At 40.7% G+C, this 15,514-nt stretch overlaps 1 pseudogene; it reads left to right on the top strand.

The window, feature by feature from the left end:
* Nucleotides 1-475: 475 nt before the first annotated feature.
* Nucleotides 476-9,250, top strand: LOC147636915 (uncharacterized; annotated as a pseudogene).
* The last annotated feature ends 6,264 nt before the right edge of the window (nt 9,251-15,514 follow it).

Here is a 15,514-nt window from a genome sequence, read left to right as displayed (position 1 = left end):
GCCAGTAATGCCAGTTGAAGAAGTAGTTCCAACTTGGAATGTATTACCATGGGTGGAAGGATTGAACAAGGAAGACCTCCTTGCATTGCGAATAAGGCAGCTAGAGAGGAGGCCTGAAGATGTAGAGCTTGCTAAAGCTCGTTTGAAAGATGCAAGGTTGAAAAATAAAGAAAGATTTGATAGAAGACACAGGCTCCGGCCAAAACCTATTGAAGAAGGTGATTGGGTCCTAATGTATGATAGTAGCCTTGACAACTAGTTCATTGTTCAAAGAAAGTTTGCAAAAAGATGGTTTGGCCCTTACATTGTCAAGCATGTGCATGGAAATGCCACGTATACCCTCTGTGAGCTTGATGGAACAGAGATAAAGAATCTTGTAGTAGCAGGCAAAAGGATCAAGATGTTTAAAAGAAGGCATGATAGTAATCCTTTTGATTCACAGGAGACTCAGGATGAGAGGCTTGACAGTGATAGCATGGGTATGGCTGAAGAGGAAGAGGATGATCTCCCTGATAATGTAGAAGATGAAAATGACATCCAGATATATGTGGATCTTGATGATGATTTGGCACATACCAGAGGATGTGCAGGTTTAGAGGGGGTGGATGTCGTGCCATGGCACGTCTATGGTGTGAAACCATGCATATGAGGCCATTAAATGCAAATCCAGATGCATGGGATTAAGTGTCATGACTTGAGTCATTATATGATGCCTAAGTACATATGTTCATATTGTAAATGAGGTTCAATAAGACGAGCTGAGGCTGAGTCAGGTCTCGAAGCTTCTGTACATAAGTGTGGTGTAAATTATGGAGCTTTATGCTTATGGTAGACCTTGTAGTAGGGAACACCCTTCTCGACATGTATGGAAATGTGAGAGCATGTATGATATAAGGTTTGGTTTTCAAGAATGCCCTTTTGAGATATCGTGTCTTGGGATACCATGATTCCTGTTCTTATTTGGAATGAGCAGATCAAGGAGGCTCTGGGTTTGCTGGAGATGATGCTCCTAGGGCAGTGTTTCCTAGTATTGTGGGTCGTTCTCGGTGCACTGGTTGGGTGTTATGGTGGATATGGGACAGAAAGATGCATATGTTGGTGATGAGGTCCAATCTAAGTGGGGAATATTGAGCTTGAAATATCCTAATGAGCATGGTATCGTAACCAACTGGGATGACATGGAAAAGATTTGGGACCATACATTTTTTAATAAGCTTCGAGTTGCTCCTGAAGAGCATCCAGTCTTGCTCAATGAAGCTCCTCTCAATGAAGCATCCAGTCTTGCTCAATGAAGCATCCAGTCTTGCTCAATGAAGCTCCTCTCAATCCAAAAGCTAATTGAGAGAAGATGACTCAAATCAGGTTCGATACATTCAATGCACCAGCTACGTATGTTGCTATCTAGGCTGTGCTTTCATTGTATGCCGGTGGAAGGACAATAGGTATTGTGCTGGATTCGGGTGATGGTGTTACGCATACCGTTCCTATCTACGAGGGCTATGCTCTGCCACATGCTATCCTTACGTGGAGATATCCGAATTTAAAGCTACATAAAAGGTGGCGCAGTGTATTGGGAACTAGGAAAATTTCGATAATATAGCTGCAAAAGGGATGCGCACCCGAATTCCTTGCGGCGGGGAAGAGAGAAAAACCAGAAAGGGGGGTGCATATTGACGGTGTGTGTAGAAAATGTGAAGCAGAGCGTCATCTAACCAGGGATTTTAAAATCAAAAAGGCGACTACTGTTTATAGCTTCTTGGGGTTGGAATTAAAGAGGGAATTGAGTATTATCAAGGGATATGATTTTCACATCATAGGCATTTTGTTCCTTGCGCAGTCGGCAGTGAAGCAGCCGTGAGGGGATTAGCGAAAATCAAAGAAAAATCTGCTTTTTTTTACTTTCAGATAAGTGAATTTTGTTTTTGTTTATTACCACTTACGATTTGAAAAATGGTATAACCTATGAAACCTTTAAGGTTTTGGAAGATGAGAAGGTTTTGGATTTGAAGGATCTTGGAATAAGAAAGCATCGAAATACAATTAGGTTCCTGGAAATTGGGTTTTATTTTCTACTCGATTGGATTTTGGAATGCAAGTCATGGAGTTTCCTAGAATCACATGAGTATGTTATAGATATGCCATATGTCATCTTTTGTTTGTGAGTTGTTGGAATTTAAAAGTAGGTTTTCAAGAGATAAAGAGACACCTTGAAATGATGAAATTGGTGTCACTTGATGTATGTGATGTGAATGATCACATGTATGTGGGAATTTTTTGAAGATTATGTTGTGCCTACATGTGATTGGTTTGAGGCATTTGGAAAAAGAAGTCAGGAAATCTATGCTTGGAACGACATGATTTGGATACACAATTTATGTGCAATCATCAGGCTGAATTTGGGAATGTATTGAAGTGAATTGGCACATGTATATGTCATCAAAAATGGAGATGTCTTATGCTCCTTGGAAAGTTATGCATGTGTGTTTCCTTGTTGGGATTAGAAGCTACTCTCACAGCTAGAATCCTCGCACTTTCCCAGCGGCACCGCCCACGTCACCACAGCTTTTTGGTGAACCCGACGTGAAACTGCTGGGGTGAGAGTGTGGTGAAATACACAGGGAAGCTATGGCTAAGAATCCTGAGGGTCAGGGGGTTCATTTTGACCCCGGAGTTATGCAAATGTTTCAGATGTTTACTATGTATATGCAACAGCAGCAAGCTGCTAGGGACAAATTTCCACGACCAAAGCACTGCAGTCAATTGTGAAAAAGGTGGATCAATTTGATGGTAAGGACATCACAAAGTACCTGCACAATTACACAAAGGAAATGGAGCTAAACAGGGTGACTGAGGAGGATATGGTTCGAAGCTTTGAGCTGGTGTGTGTTCCTGAAATAAGAGAGCGCATAAGAGGATTACAGACAGCACATGGTGGCAGAAATTGGGAGGAGTTCAAGCTTGCTTTAAAGGATGAATATTTCATGGAGGATTCCAAGCGGGTGACCAAACAAACTTTCTTGGAATGGGTCCAAAAACCCAAAATGGGAATTTTTGCCACCACAGAGTTGCTAAGAGAGTTTGAGAAGCACTATGCCCAGCTGCTGTCAAGGATAGAGCGCACAACTTTGGACAAAGAAAAAACAGAGTTCTTCTTACAAGTAGCTGGGAAAGATCTCCAAGAGAAACTGGAAATCCTCCTTGAGGATAAGGATACAGAGCAGGGGCTAAAGAATGATTGGAATGATGTCGAAGATGAGGTCACCATGCTAGCAAAGCGGCAGCGAAGGAGGGATAAAATGGTGATGAGCTCGGCAACCCCTATAACTGCTGTTATCCCTGAGAATCTACCAAAACCAGCTGCTGCAATCCCAAAGGTAGAAGGGCCGATGGATGAGCTTATTAAGGGTATGCGAGACCTAAAATTGAAGATGTCCAGGATTGAGGAAAAAGGGCTACCATTAGGACAGGCTTCTATGCAAAGGCCTCAAAGCAAAGAAGGGTTTACATTCAGATGTATATGGTGTGATGACCCAGAACATGCAAAGAAAGACTGTGCTAGCTATAAAGAAGCCCTCAGAAATCAACTTGTGTTTTGCAAAGATGGGAAAATCCACCTTACAGAGACTGGTCTTCCATTAAGCACAAACTTTGAAAAAGGAGGGATGAAAAAGCTGGTTGAGGATATGGCTGCTAGCCATGCTATCTCTATGGTTGAGGCAGCAACCTATGGGTTAAAGGCTGGTCAATCAAAGCAGGGATCTGAGAATGATGAAGATTATGAGAATGAAGATTTTTGGCCATCAACAATGGAATTAATTGCGTCAAAGAAGGTGTCTAAGCAAGCTTTGCATGAGGCAGGTGACTGTATACATCTTGAGACTGGCTGGGAGGAGCCTGTGGATTCTTTATCTGTTTATGCCTACATTGCTAAATGCCAAAATAATGAGGCACAGGTAGAGGAGAAGCATAAAAGGGAAAATGAGGAAGGAGGGTCATCAAAAAGAGTTACCCGTGGAAGTGGAAAGAAGGATCCTGGGCCATCACATATGCCTCTACCACATAGCAGACCTCCACAGGAAGTATCAATGGAAGAAGTGCCAGCAAAAATGAAGCATGAGAAGGAGAAGGGTAAAGGGAAAAGTCCACTCTATAAGCTTCAATCTGATATTGAAGCCGCAACAGATCTCAAAAAGGTGCTTGAAGAGAGGATTCTAAACAGCAGGGTGGAACTTACATCAGGGGAAGTTTTGGGGATTGCAAAGAAAGAATTCCATGATGAGATAATTGATATTATACGAAGGAAAAGACAGTCCATAATTGAATCTATTCCGTCACAAGGGGAGGCAAGCACTTCCAAGACTCATGGAGTACAGGTACAACAAAAAGAAGAGAGAGAAAATGTGGTGGAATGTAATCACTCTGCTGAAGGGGCACGACAAGTGCGCTTTGTGGAAGAGGATGATGAAAAAGAAGTTCTTACAAAGAGTCATTACTCCAGGAGCCATTGGGCAAGGGCCACCACTGAAACCCTTGTCAAGATAGGTGACTTGGAAGAGCCGTATGTCGCTCTAATCGACCATGGGTCTGAAATAAATCTTATGGCTAAAAATCTCTACAACAAATGTAAGTGGCCAATGGATGTAGATCATGGGTGGATGATTAAAGCAGCTAATAACTCATCTGGAGAGCTCTATGCAGCATGTCCAAATGTAAGGGTAACCATAGGGGATGTGAAAGATGATCAGAACTTCTTTGTTCAGGAGATGTCATCGTATCCCCTCATCCTTGGGCAACCCTACATTACAGCTGTGAGGATGGAAACAAAAGTTTTGGATGATGGCTCGGCATATGCAAGAATAAGGAGTAAAGATGGCAAGAAAGCTGTTCAGTTCTTGACAGTTTGCATTAACCATGAAAGGAACCATGAGTCTCTTCGAGCACAGTCACTCCCAAAGATAAATAGAGAAGGGAGATGAGGGATTTTGGCCAGGTGCCATTGTAAAGCGGGATTCCAATGGTCCAAGGAAAAATGAGTTCTCGCAGGACTTAATCAATGTAAATAACTTTTCAGCAAATTTTCAGGGATTTTCTAGCTATGGGTCACTGGTCTTTGTAAAAAGCAAGGATTTGAAGCGTGGCATGCGTAGACATGTACAAAATGAACAAAAAAGTCTTGAGCAGTGTGGTTTTTTGGAGAAGAATGAGTTTATTTCAGGGGTGCTTGATGAAGTGTCATTTGTGGATACTATGGATGTGCTTTTTGATATGGGAAGAGCATGCTTATAGGGTGGAAATGAGATGATAGAGGTGTCATCTGTGGGAATGTATGATATAATCCGGGAATTTGAGGGGATGGAATGTAAAAACATGAATTGTGAGATGGATGCTCATGTTGATACAAAGTATAAAACAATTGCAAAGAAGGTGAAACCAGTTGCCTTGCCTTTGCTACCAGGAAGCAAGGAAAAATTAGATGAAGCCTCTATGCAACTGAATCTCAGAGATCCGAAGAAAATTAGGCATAAGTTTACACAAAAAACCCTAAAAGAGCTGAAGATTGGTGAAAAGGATTTTCTGTTGCCAGTTGAAAGGGAATGCTTTGAGGAGATGCTTGTAAAACATGGGAAAGCCTTTGCTTTTCAGCCTCATGAGATAGGCTGTGTTGATCCAAGTGTAACAGCGCCAATGGTGATCTTCACTGTACCACATGTGCCCTGGAACCTGTGGCGGCCGATTCCAGTACCAAAGGCTCTCTTACCAAAGCTGATGGAATTACTAAAAGAGAAGATCAGGATGGGAATTTTGGAGCCATCATGCGCTCCATATTCCAACAGATGGTTTACTGTGCCAAAGAAAAATGGAACATTGCGCTTCATTCAAGACATGCAACCTATAAACAAAGTCACAATCAGGAATGTGGGAGCAGGTCCGGTGAGTTTGCAGAAGCATTTGCAGGGAAAGCTATATACTCTATGGGTGATCTGTATTCGGGATATGATCAGTTCCAGCTGGATATACAAAGCAGGGACTTGACCACAATGAAAACTCCTTTGGGATTGGTAAGGATGTGTACCTTACCACAGGGAGCCACCAACTCAGTGGCACATATGATGAATGGAATGAATAAAGTCTTGCGAGACTTCATACCACAAATAACTATGCCTTTTCTGGATGATGTGCTAATAAAGGGCTGTGATGAGAAAAATAAAGATGAGGATTTGGATTCAAAAGGGTGCCGCAAGTTTGTGGTGAATCATATAAAAGATTGTGATATGATTCTATCTAGGCTTGAAGAGGTGAATCTTACTTTGTCTGGATTGAAATCAGTATTTGGGGTTGGTGAAGTGCTAATAGTGGGGCATCTTTGTAGTACTAATGGACGCTGACCTTGTCCAGCCAAGATAGATGTAATACAAAGAATGAAAGAGATATGCATTAATGTTACAGAGCTGAGGAGATTTCTTGGTGCATGTGTTTTTTATGTTATTTGGATCCCACATTATGCACATGTAGCAGATCCTCTTTATCAACTTTTGAGGAAAAATCAAAATTTTTTGTGGAGTGCAGTACATATTAAAGCTATGCGAAAGCTAAAATGTTTGCTCCAATCATCACCTACTCTAAGGAAGGCAGATTATGAGTGTGGCAGGCCTGTGATTGTTACAGTTGATACTAGTCCTATCGGGATAGGATGGGCAGTAGGGCAAGATGATGAGGATGATCACAGGTATGTAATCAGATTTGGAGCAAAGGTATTAAGCATTCGTCAGCGAAAATATCCGCAGATCAAGAGGGAGTTATGGGGAATAGTCACTGCTCTAAAATGTGAAAAAGAATATCTTATTGGGGCATCTGTACTTGTGGAAACTGATTGCTTGCCACTCCTTGGGATGATTGCAAGCTGCACCACTCCAGATATTGCTATGCTTAGGTGGATTGCCTATATTAAGTCACTAAATCCTGAGTTTGAGCATATTGCAGGAAAAGATAACCCAGTTGCAGATATGCTATCAAGAGCCAGGTATGAGGATGAAGAAGGGATGATTAGTGATATTGATGATGTAGGTACAAGATTCTATACTACTGCATTTGCAAAAGGGGACCATACTTGCTTATCAAATGCACTTGAGTCTTTTAGTGATGTATGAAGGAGATTGGTGGTCAATACTTGAGTACTTTGACAAGACAGGAAAATTGGTCTGACTCAAAATTTAAGAGGATCCGCAGAAAAGCATATGGGTATTTCCTAAAGGATGGGTACCTGTGGAAGCATCCTAAGCAGAGGAATGCTATGCCACAGAGAGTCATATGTGATAAAGAGACTCAAGGGAAGCTCGTGAGAGAATTCCATGAGTCTCTGGGCTGGACATCAAAGTGTGTGGGCCACCTTTACCAAAATAAAGGAAAGATATTGGTGGAAAGGAATGTACAAGGATGTATCCCAATATGTGGGAACATGCATGGTATGTCAAGTGTACTCAAATGTGCGACATCGTGATGGCTTGCAACCAACCTACCCACCTGCTATGCACTACAAATGGGTAGTGGATCTAGTTACAATGCCTTTGGGAATTTGGCAGATGCGGTACATAGCACTTGCAAGAGAAGATTTGACAAATCAGGTGGAAGGACGTGCTCTTAGAACAAAAAGTACGAAAACAATATGCAAATTTCTCTTGGAAGATGTGATTTGCCGGTATGGCTGTGTTGGGAAAATAACAGCTGATAGGGGTGAGCTAGATGTTGAAGAAGCAAGGGAATTCTTCTCTAGAATTGGCATCAAACATGTGCTTACAACCCTGAGGGCAATGGTAAAAGTGAGGGAGGACATCCTCCAATCATTAAAGCTTTGGCTAAGGCATGCAGAGAAAGAATGCGAGAGTGGCCAAGGCTGCTACCATATGCTTTGTGGGCTGACCGTACAACTCATAGCTCAGTGATACATGCTTGCAGAATTAATGTATGGCCAGAAGCCAGTAATGCCAGTTGAAGAAGTAGTTCCAACTTGGAATGTATTACCATGGGTGGAAGGATTGAACAAGGAAGACCTCCTTGCATTGCGAATAAGGCAGCTAGAGAGGAGGCCTGAAGATGTAGAGCTTGCTAAAGCTCGTTTGAAAGATGCAAGGTTGAAAAATAAAGAAAGATTTGATAGAAGACACAGACTCCGGCCAAAACCTATTGAAGAAGGTGATTGGGTCCTAATGTATGATAGTAGCCTTGACAACCAGTTCATTGTTCAAAGAAAGTTTGCAAAAAGATGGTTTGGCCCTTACATTGTCAAGCATGTGCATGGAAATGCCACGTATACCCTCTGTGAGCTTGATGGAACAGAGATAAAGAATCTTGTAGCAGGCAAAAGGATCAAGATGTTTAAAAGAAGGCATGATAGTAATCCTTTTGATTCACAGGAGACTCAGGATGAGAGGCTTGACAGTGATAGCATGGGTATGGCTGAAGAGGAAGAGGATGATCTCCCTGATAATGTAGAAGATGAAAATGACATCCAGATATATGTGGATCTTGATGATGATTTGGCACATACCAGAGGATGTGCAGGTTTAGAGGGGGTGGATGTCGTGCCATGGCACGTCTATGGTGTGAAACCATGCATATGAGGCCATTAAATGCAAATCCAGATGCATGGGATTAAGTGTCATGACTTGAGTCATTATATGATGCCTAAGTACATATGTTCATATTGTAAATGAGGTTCAATAAGACGAGCTGAGGCTGAGTCAGGTCTCGAAGCTTCTGTACATAAGTGTGGTGTAAATTATGGAGCTTTATGCTTATGGTAGACCTTGTAGTAGGGAACACCCTTCTCGACATGTATGGAAATGTGAGAGCATGTATGATATAAGGTTTGGTTTTCAAGAATGCCCTTTTGAGATATCGTGTCTTGGGATACCATGATTCCTGTTCTTATTTGGAATGAGCAGATCAAGGAGGCTCTGGTGGGTTTGCTGGAGATGATGCTCCTAGGGCAGTGTTTCCTAGTATTGTGGGTCGTTCTCGGCGCACTGGTGTTATGGTGGGTATGGGACAGAAAGATGCATATGTTGGTGATGAGGTCCAATCTAAGTGGGGAATATTGAGCTTGAAATATCCTAATGAGCATGGTATCATAACCAACTGGGATGACATGGAAAAGATTTGGGACCATACATTTTTTAATAAGCTTCGAGTTGCTCCTGAAGAGCATCCAGTCTTGCTCACTGAAGCTCCTCTCAATCCAAAAGCTAATTGAGAGAAGATGAATCAAATCAGGTTCGATACATTCAATGCACCAGCTACGTATGTTGCTATTTAGGCTGTGCTTTCATTGTATGCCGGTGGAAGGACAATAGGTATTGTGCTGGATTCGGGTGATGGTGTTATGCATACCTAGGTTTTCAGGAGATAAAGAGACACCTTGAAATGATGGAATTGGTGTCACTTGATGTATGTGATGTGAATGATCACATGTATGTGGGAATTTTTTGAAGATTATGTTGTGCCTACATGTGATTGGTTTGAGGCATTTGGAAAAAGAAGTCAGGAAATCTATGCTTGGAACGACATGATTTGGATACACAATTTATGTGCAATCATCAGGCTGAATTTGGGAATGTATTGAAGTGAATTGGCACATGTATATGTCATAAAAAATGGAACGACATGATTTGGATACACAATTTATGTGCAATCATCAGGCTGAATTTGGGAATGTATTGAAGTGAATTGGCACATGTATATGTCATAAAAAATGGAGATGTCTTATGCTCCTTGGAATGTTATGTATGTGTGTTTCCTTGTTGGGATTAGAAGCTACTCTCACATCTAGAAGCCTCGCACTTTCCCAGCGACACCGCCCACATCACCACAACGTGCATCTATTATGCATTTTAGTAAGGGAAAAAAACCCCATTTTCAAAGCATGGTGTGCAATGAAAAATACTCTAAAACATAAAATGTATCCATTATCTTAAATCATAAGTAAATCACGACACATAAAAACAAAATAAGCATTTGTAGACCTAAGAATAGGCTTCAAGTTTACTTATCAAAATCTTGCACTCAAATGGGCCCTTTATATCTTCTTATGTTTTATGTATTAGAAAAAAAATCCTTTTTAACAACCATATACTTACAAATATAAGGATTTCTAGTGTCTTTAAATGTGCTTGTGTTCCTTTAAACATCATAACTAGTCCCCCTAGGGTATATATGCATCTTTTCTTTTGAAAGATATGGTGACTCAAAAAATGGCATGGGCAAATCTTCTCCTACCTTATCAATTTTGCCCAAAATCCAAGACCAAACATGCTATTTCTTTCTCTACCAATCTCGACCATCTCAAGAACTCACTACTACTACTACTACAGGATGCTTATGTTCAAATGGTGAGTTCCGATGCCTTCGCGTAGTCATAATGTGCATTGAAAAATACGTCCAAAAATGCATCGAAAATTGAATGGAAAGGTGTTAGGTTGTGAAACACATTTGAATTTCAAAGGCCTTTTATTTATTTTTGAATATAAAATCCCCTGTCGTCCGTATTATCGTCAGAAACAACATCAAAAATTTCGTTAAAAAATATGTCGGTACATATAGATAACATTTATGGACATTATTTTCGATGCAATTTATCGACCTTTTTACTAGCAGTATTTCATACACATTTCCCTTAGGGAGGTTCACCTAAAAATATGTAAGTATATACCACGTGCGTTCAAATGAAGGGGTTTTTTAATTCAAAATTTTAAGGTAAATTTACACAAATACATTTACAGAAAGGGTTTTTTAAATTGATTTTGAAAAAAAGCCGTAAGTCCATAAAGAAAAAGGGGTCATTTTATTCATGCTAAATTTACATGTAAGTGGTTTTTAAAATATCCCTTGAACGCAAGTGATACGCAGGGTTTCTAAGTATTGCACCCCCTGGGACATTCTTTCCGTTAATTTCCAACGCTTTTTTCAATAATTATTTTGATGTTAAAATTTTACAGCGTCAAAAATCTGCACACTAGTTCGCTTTACTTCGAACCTATGTGGTGGAGGTAGGTTGCACCTACACCTCCCCCACGACATTGTGATGGTTTAACTCACCTTCCACACCCTTCCTTCTCCCCTCTGAGTTTCTACAGTTTGCTATTTTCCTCTTTTCTAGGCAAAGGTAAGCCCTTTTTAGCTCTCCCTAATCCTTGTTTATTTGCTTGATTTTGTCATGTAGGTACTCTGTAGCTTTCCCCATCCGCTAATTAGAGGGTAAGCTCTCTTATCTTATGCTTCTTTTGTTGAGAATCATGGATCAAGCTCTCCTAATGACAAGACATCTATCTAATTATTAACTAATCTTACACTAATTACAACACTGGATAGAAGTGAACAAAACTAATCTTACACTAATTACAACACTGGATAGAAGTGAACAAAACTCAAAATGAGTGTGTGCTAATTAAGATGCACTCAAGTATAATTAGACACCAAGATGAATTAGCTTAGATACATAAAGAGACTTGAGATAAGTGCAAGTGATACGATTCACTGCTTGAAATGCCTCCCTTTTATATGAGGAGGTACACCCTTGGGCTTGTACATCAATGTGGAATAAATCCCTTTGCTCATGTGGCTTTATGTTAGGCTTTGCACATTGTTTTCTTACTCAACTCACTCCCTACCTCTTCCTTGTGCTCTTTGGCACCACATTTTTCTCAACATGCCCCCTTGGTGCCAAATCTTTGGGCTACTCAAGGTGGTCAGATGTGAGGATTTCCAACATATTTTCACCTCCCCTTGATGTTGACTTGACCTATCTTTGAGGCCTAGAGGTCATCTCTAAGAGTGAGGTCCTCCTCTTGATAAAGACTTAACCTATCTTTGAGCTCTAGAGGTCTCTTCTAGAAGTGAGGTAGCAAAGTTTTTGCTATTTCTTCTACCTTGGCTACATCATCGGTGCCAGAGGGTAGCTACAAGAACTTTTCATAGTAAGTATGATTTTTTACAACAAATTTTTGTTTAAGAGATGTGTAGTGAGAGGATTTTTGATTGGGTGCTCATTTGCCTGCTTATAACTTTATTGAGGTATTTTTCTTTTGATGATGATGGGATGGCCAATGTTCTTGTCTATTGATTTTGTAAAGTCCATGAATTTTTTTTATTTTTGTTTGATAAGCTTAGTGTTGATCTTGCCGATGATTGCCATGATGAACATGTGCAAAAAACTTTGTTGATGATGGTTTCAATTGTTTATAAAAAGAAAATAAGAACCTTAGCGATGATGACCTCTTCTCTAGTTATTTTTTCTTCTTCTTCTCTCTACATGTCGGTTTTGCTTTGCGCCACCTTCTTCTGCTCTTTTTACTAGCTTTCTCTCATGACAAATGATGTTCCTATTTGCTCACCTTTTGCATGAGCTGGCAACCTCCTGTAGGGTTACACTCGTTGGCTTCCTAGTTGCTGTGAGTGTGCTGTTTGATGCAACTACTTGAGCTGCTCATTTCGTATGCTTATGTGCACTTAAGACTTGGCTTCGTAGCTATGAAAGTCCACCCCACTGAGATGGGCTTTGCTTTGTGGTCTCTCACTCTACACATTGCTACTGTTGGTCACTTTTCTCCTCCTTGCTTTTGTCAGCTTTATTGTGCGTCATTTGCTACCATGAAGCATTGCTCAAGTAATTGATTCTTCTGCTTTGGTCCCCAAGTTCTCCCATTTGTTGTAGTAAGACTTTCGATGTTTTGTTACATCTGTGCACTTTCTGTAGCAAGACTTGTGATGTTTTGTTACGTCTATGCACTTGCTACTATTGTAGCCCTTCTTATGATCACTACTTGCACTGCTGGTCTTGGCTGTTGCACTACTGCTAGAGCTATAGCACAGTTAAAAAAGGACTACTGAGTTGTCCTCCATTTGGGGGCCGGGTTGTTATACATTTTTCTGCTGATATAAAGCAGCCTGGAGCTGTCGGCCTTCCAGTTTCTTAACATGCTCCCTTCTCTTATTTCTATGCCCCCAACACAAGTAACAAGTTTGCTTGTGTAGTAGCAAAGCCTATGTTACCTAAAGCTCTATTTCTCTCTATGCCCTCAAGAACCTATATTTCTCTCTCTTACTAATGATAAACCTTAATGAATTAAGAAGAAGAAAGAAAGGATACCCTAATTTTAGTCTAATCACACACTAATTACTTGCTACTACTAAAGAACTAAGCTAGGAGAGCTAGACATGCTCTGCTACCATGTTGAGAATCATGGATCAAGATCTCCTAATAATGATAAGACTTTTACCTAATAATCTTACACTAATGAAAACACTAATCTAAGGTAGATAGAAGTGAACAAAACTCATAATGAGTATGTGCTAATTAATATGCACTCAAGTACAATTAGACACCAAGATGAACTAGCTTGGATACATAAAGAGAGTTGAGATAAGTGCAAGTGATATGATTCATTGCTTGAAATGGACCCCTTTTATATGAGAAGGTACACCCTTGGGCTTGTACATCAATGTGGGATAACTCCCTTTGCTCATGCGGCTTCATGCTTGGCTTTGCACTTTCATGCCTTACTCAACTCACTCCCTATCTCTTCCTTGTGCTCTTTGTTGGCACCACATTTTTTCCTTATTTAATTTTTTAAATATATGGCCACATGGCCTTGGGTGTTATGTTACAGGTACATAATGCAAACCATATCTGCACCCTTCCTTCTCCCCTCTAGGTTTCTATAGTCTGATATTTTTCTCTTTTCTAAACTCATGTACAAATTGCTGCATGTAGTCTACCCTAATTTTTGGGGGTTTTTTTGCAGGTCTTAGCTCACAACCATCTACTTTGATTCTTGCAAAGGTAAGGTCTAAGCTCACAACCATCTACTTTGATTCTTGCAAAGGTAAGGTCTCCCTAATCCTTGATTTTTTTTCTTAATTTTATCATATTAACCCCTTTTTATGTCTTCCTAATCCTTGTTTATTTGCTTGATTTTGTTATGCACGTACTCTACAACTTTCCCCATCTGCTATTAGAGGTAAGCCCTCTAATGCTTTTTTCCCCTTATTTCTTTTTGCACATATATGGCCACATGGCCTAGGGAGGAAATTACCCCCAGCATTACCCCCCAACCAACCATCTCGCCTACTCCATGTATTATGAGCCTTGACCAGTTTTTCTCTTTCACATTGCACAAGACACTTGAGAAACAAGCCATGGCTCGAGCCTACTTCACCCAAGATGAGCCTCGGCGGCGACGGCGGCAGGCCCATCGCTAGCAATCCATGCGTATGGTCACACCCATGCCATCCCCTACTCACACCCCGCCCTCAGGCCGTTCCTTTAATCGTAGTAGATGCTCATGTCGCAGTGGTGGTGGTTGTTATAACTGTCATTCCATGGATGCAATTATCCCTTCACGAGAGTGGCCACCCATAGATAGTGTGGCCGACTCCCCCATCTCATCACATTGCTTTAGTCGACATTAGTACACGGTGTGGGAAGGGCGTGTAGTTCTTGATGAGGTAGGATAGGAGATGCGGGGTTGCATAAGGCAACTATGTGGCATATTGTTTGCCCACCATGACAATATGACCACATTCCCCCTCCTCTCATCAGAGAAGAAAACCCAAATATTGTTACGGTAATTAATTTATTGGGTGATCCAATAAGTAAAAAGAATATCTTGGGTGACCCAAGTATGATTAATTTGGTTGTGAGTGAATCCAACCAAGTGTGACATGTGTGACACATGTATTGTGATTAAGTTGGTTGTGAGTGAGTCCAACCAGCTCTGACACGTGTGAAACGTGTGGTATACCTTTTAAATACGTGTGATGTGTATGAAAACATTGTGAGTGAATCCAATGTGTGTGAGTTTGATTGTGAGTGAGTCCGATCAACTCTAAGACACGTGTGACGCGTGTAAAGGTTCTCTGAATTTGATCGTGAGTGAGTCCGATCAACTCTTTTCAAATAATTCTTGATGAGGCTGACCTTAGTTGGTTGTGAGTGAGTACAACTAGTGACACGTGTGAGACGTGTGGTATACTTTTTGAATATGTGTGATGTGTGTGAGACGTGTGTGGTATACTTTTTGAATATGTGTGACGCGTATGAAAACATTGTGAGTGAATTCAATGAAAACATTGTGAGTGAATTCAATGTACGAGTTTGATTGTGAGTGAATCCAATCAACTCTTTTGAATTAATGAGGGTGACCCTAGTTGGTTGTGAGTAAGTCCAACTAGCTGTGATACGTGTGAGATGTATGGTATACTTTGTGAATACGTGTGACGCATATGAAAACATTGTGAGTGAATCCAATGTGTGAGTTTGATTGTGAGTGAGTCCGATCAACTCTAAGGTATGTGTGATGCGTGTGAGGATATGTGGGAGTGAATCCACTTAAATACATAATGACATACTTTGTGAATTATACATGTGACGTGTATTCAAACATTGTGAGTGAATCCAATGTGGGAACAATTAATGTGTTTGATTACTCGTGTGTGCTCATAGTTACAACCAAGGATGGTT

The sequence above is a fragment of the Cibotium barometz genome, chromosome 7 (assembly GCF_041138505.1).
Source record: "Cibotium barometz isolate CiBa-2024 chromosome 7, ASM4113850v1, whole genome shotgun sequence".
NCBI lineage: Eukaryota > Viridiplantae > Streptophyta > Polypodiopsida > Cyatheales > Cibotiaceae > Cibotium > Cibotium barometz.
This window is presented reverse-complemented; position numbering and strand designations above follow the sequence as displayed.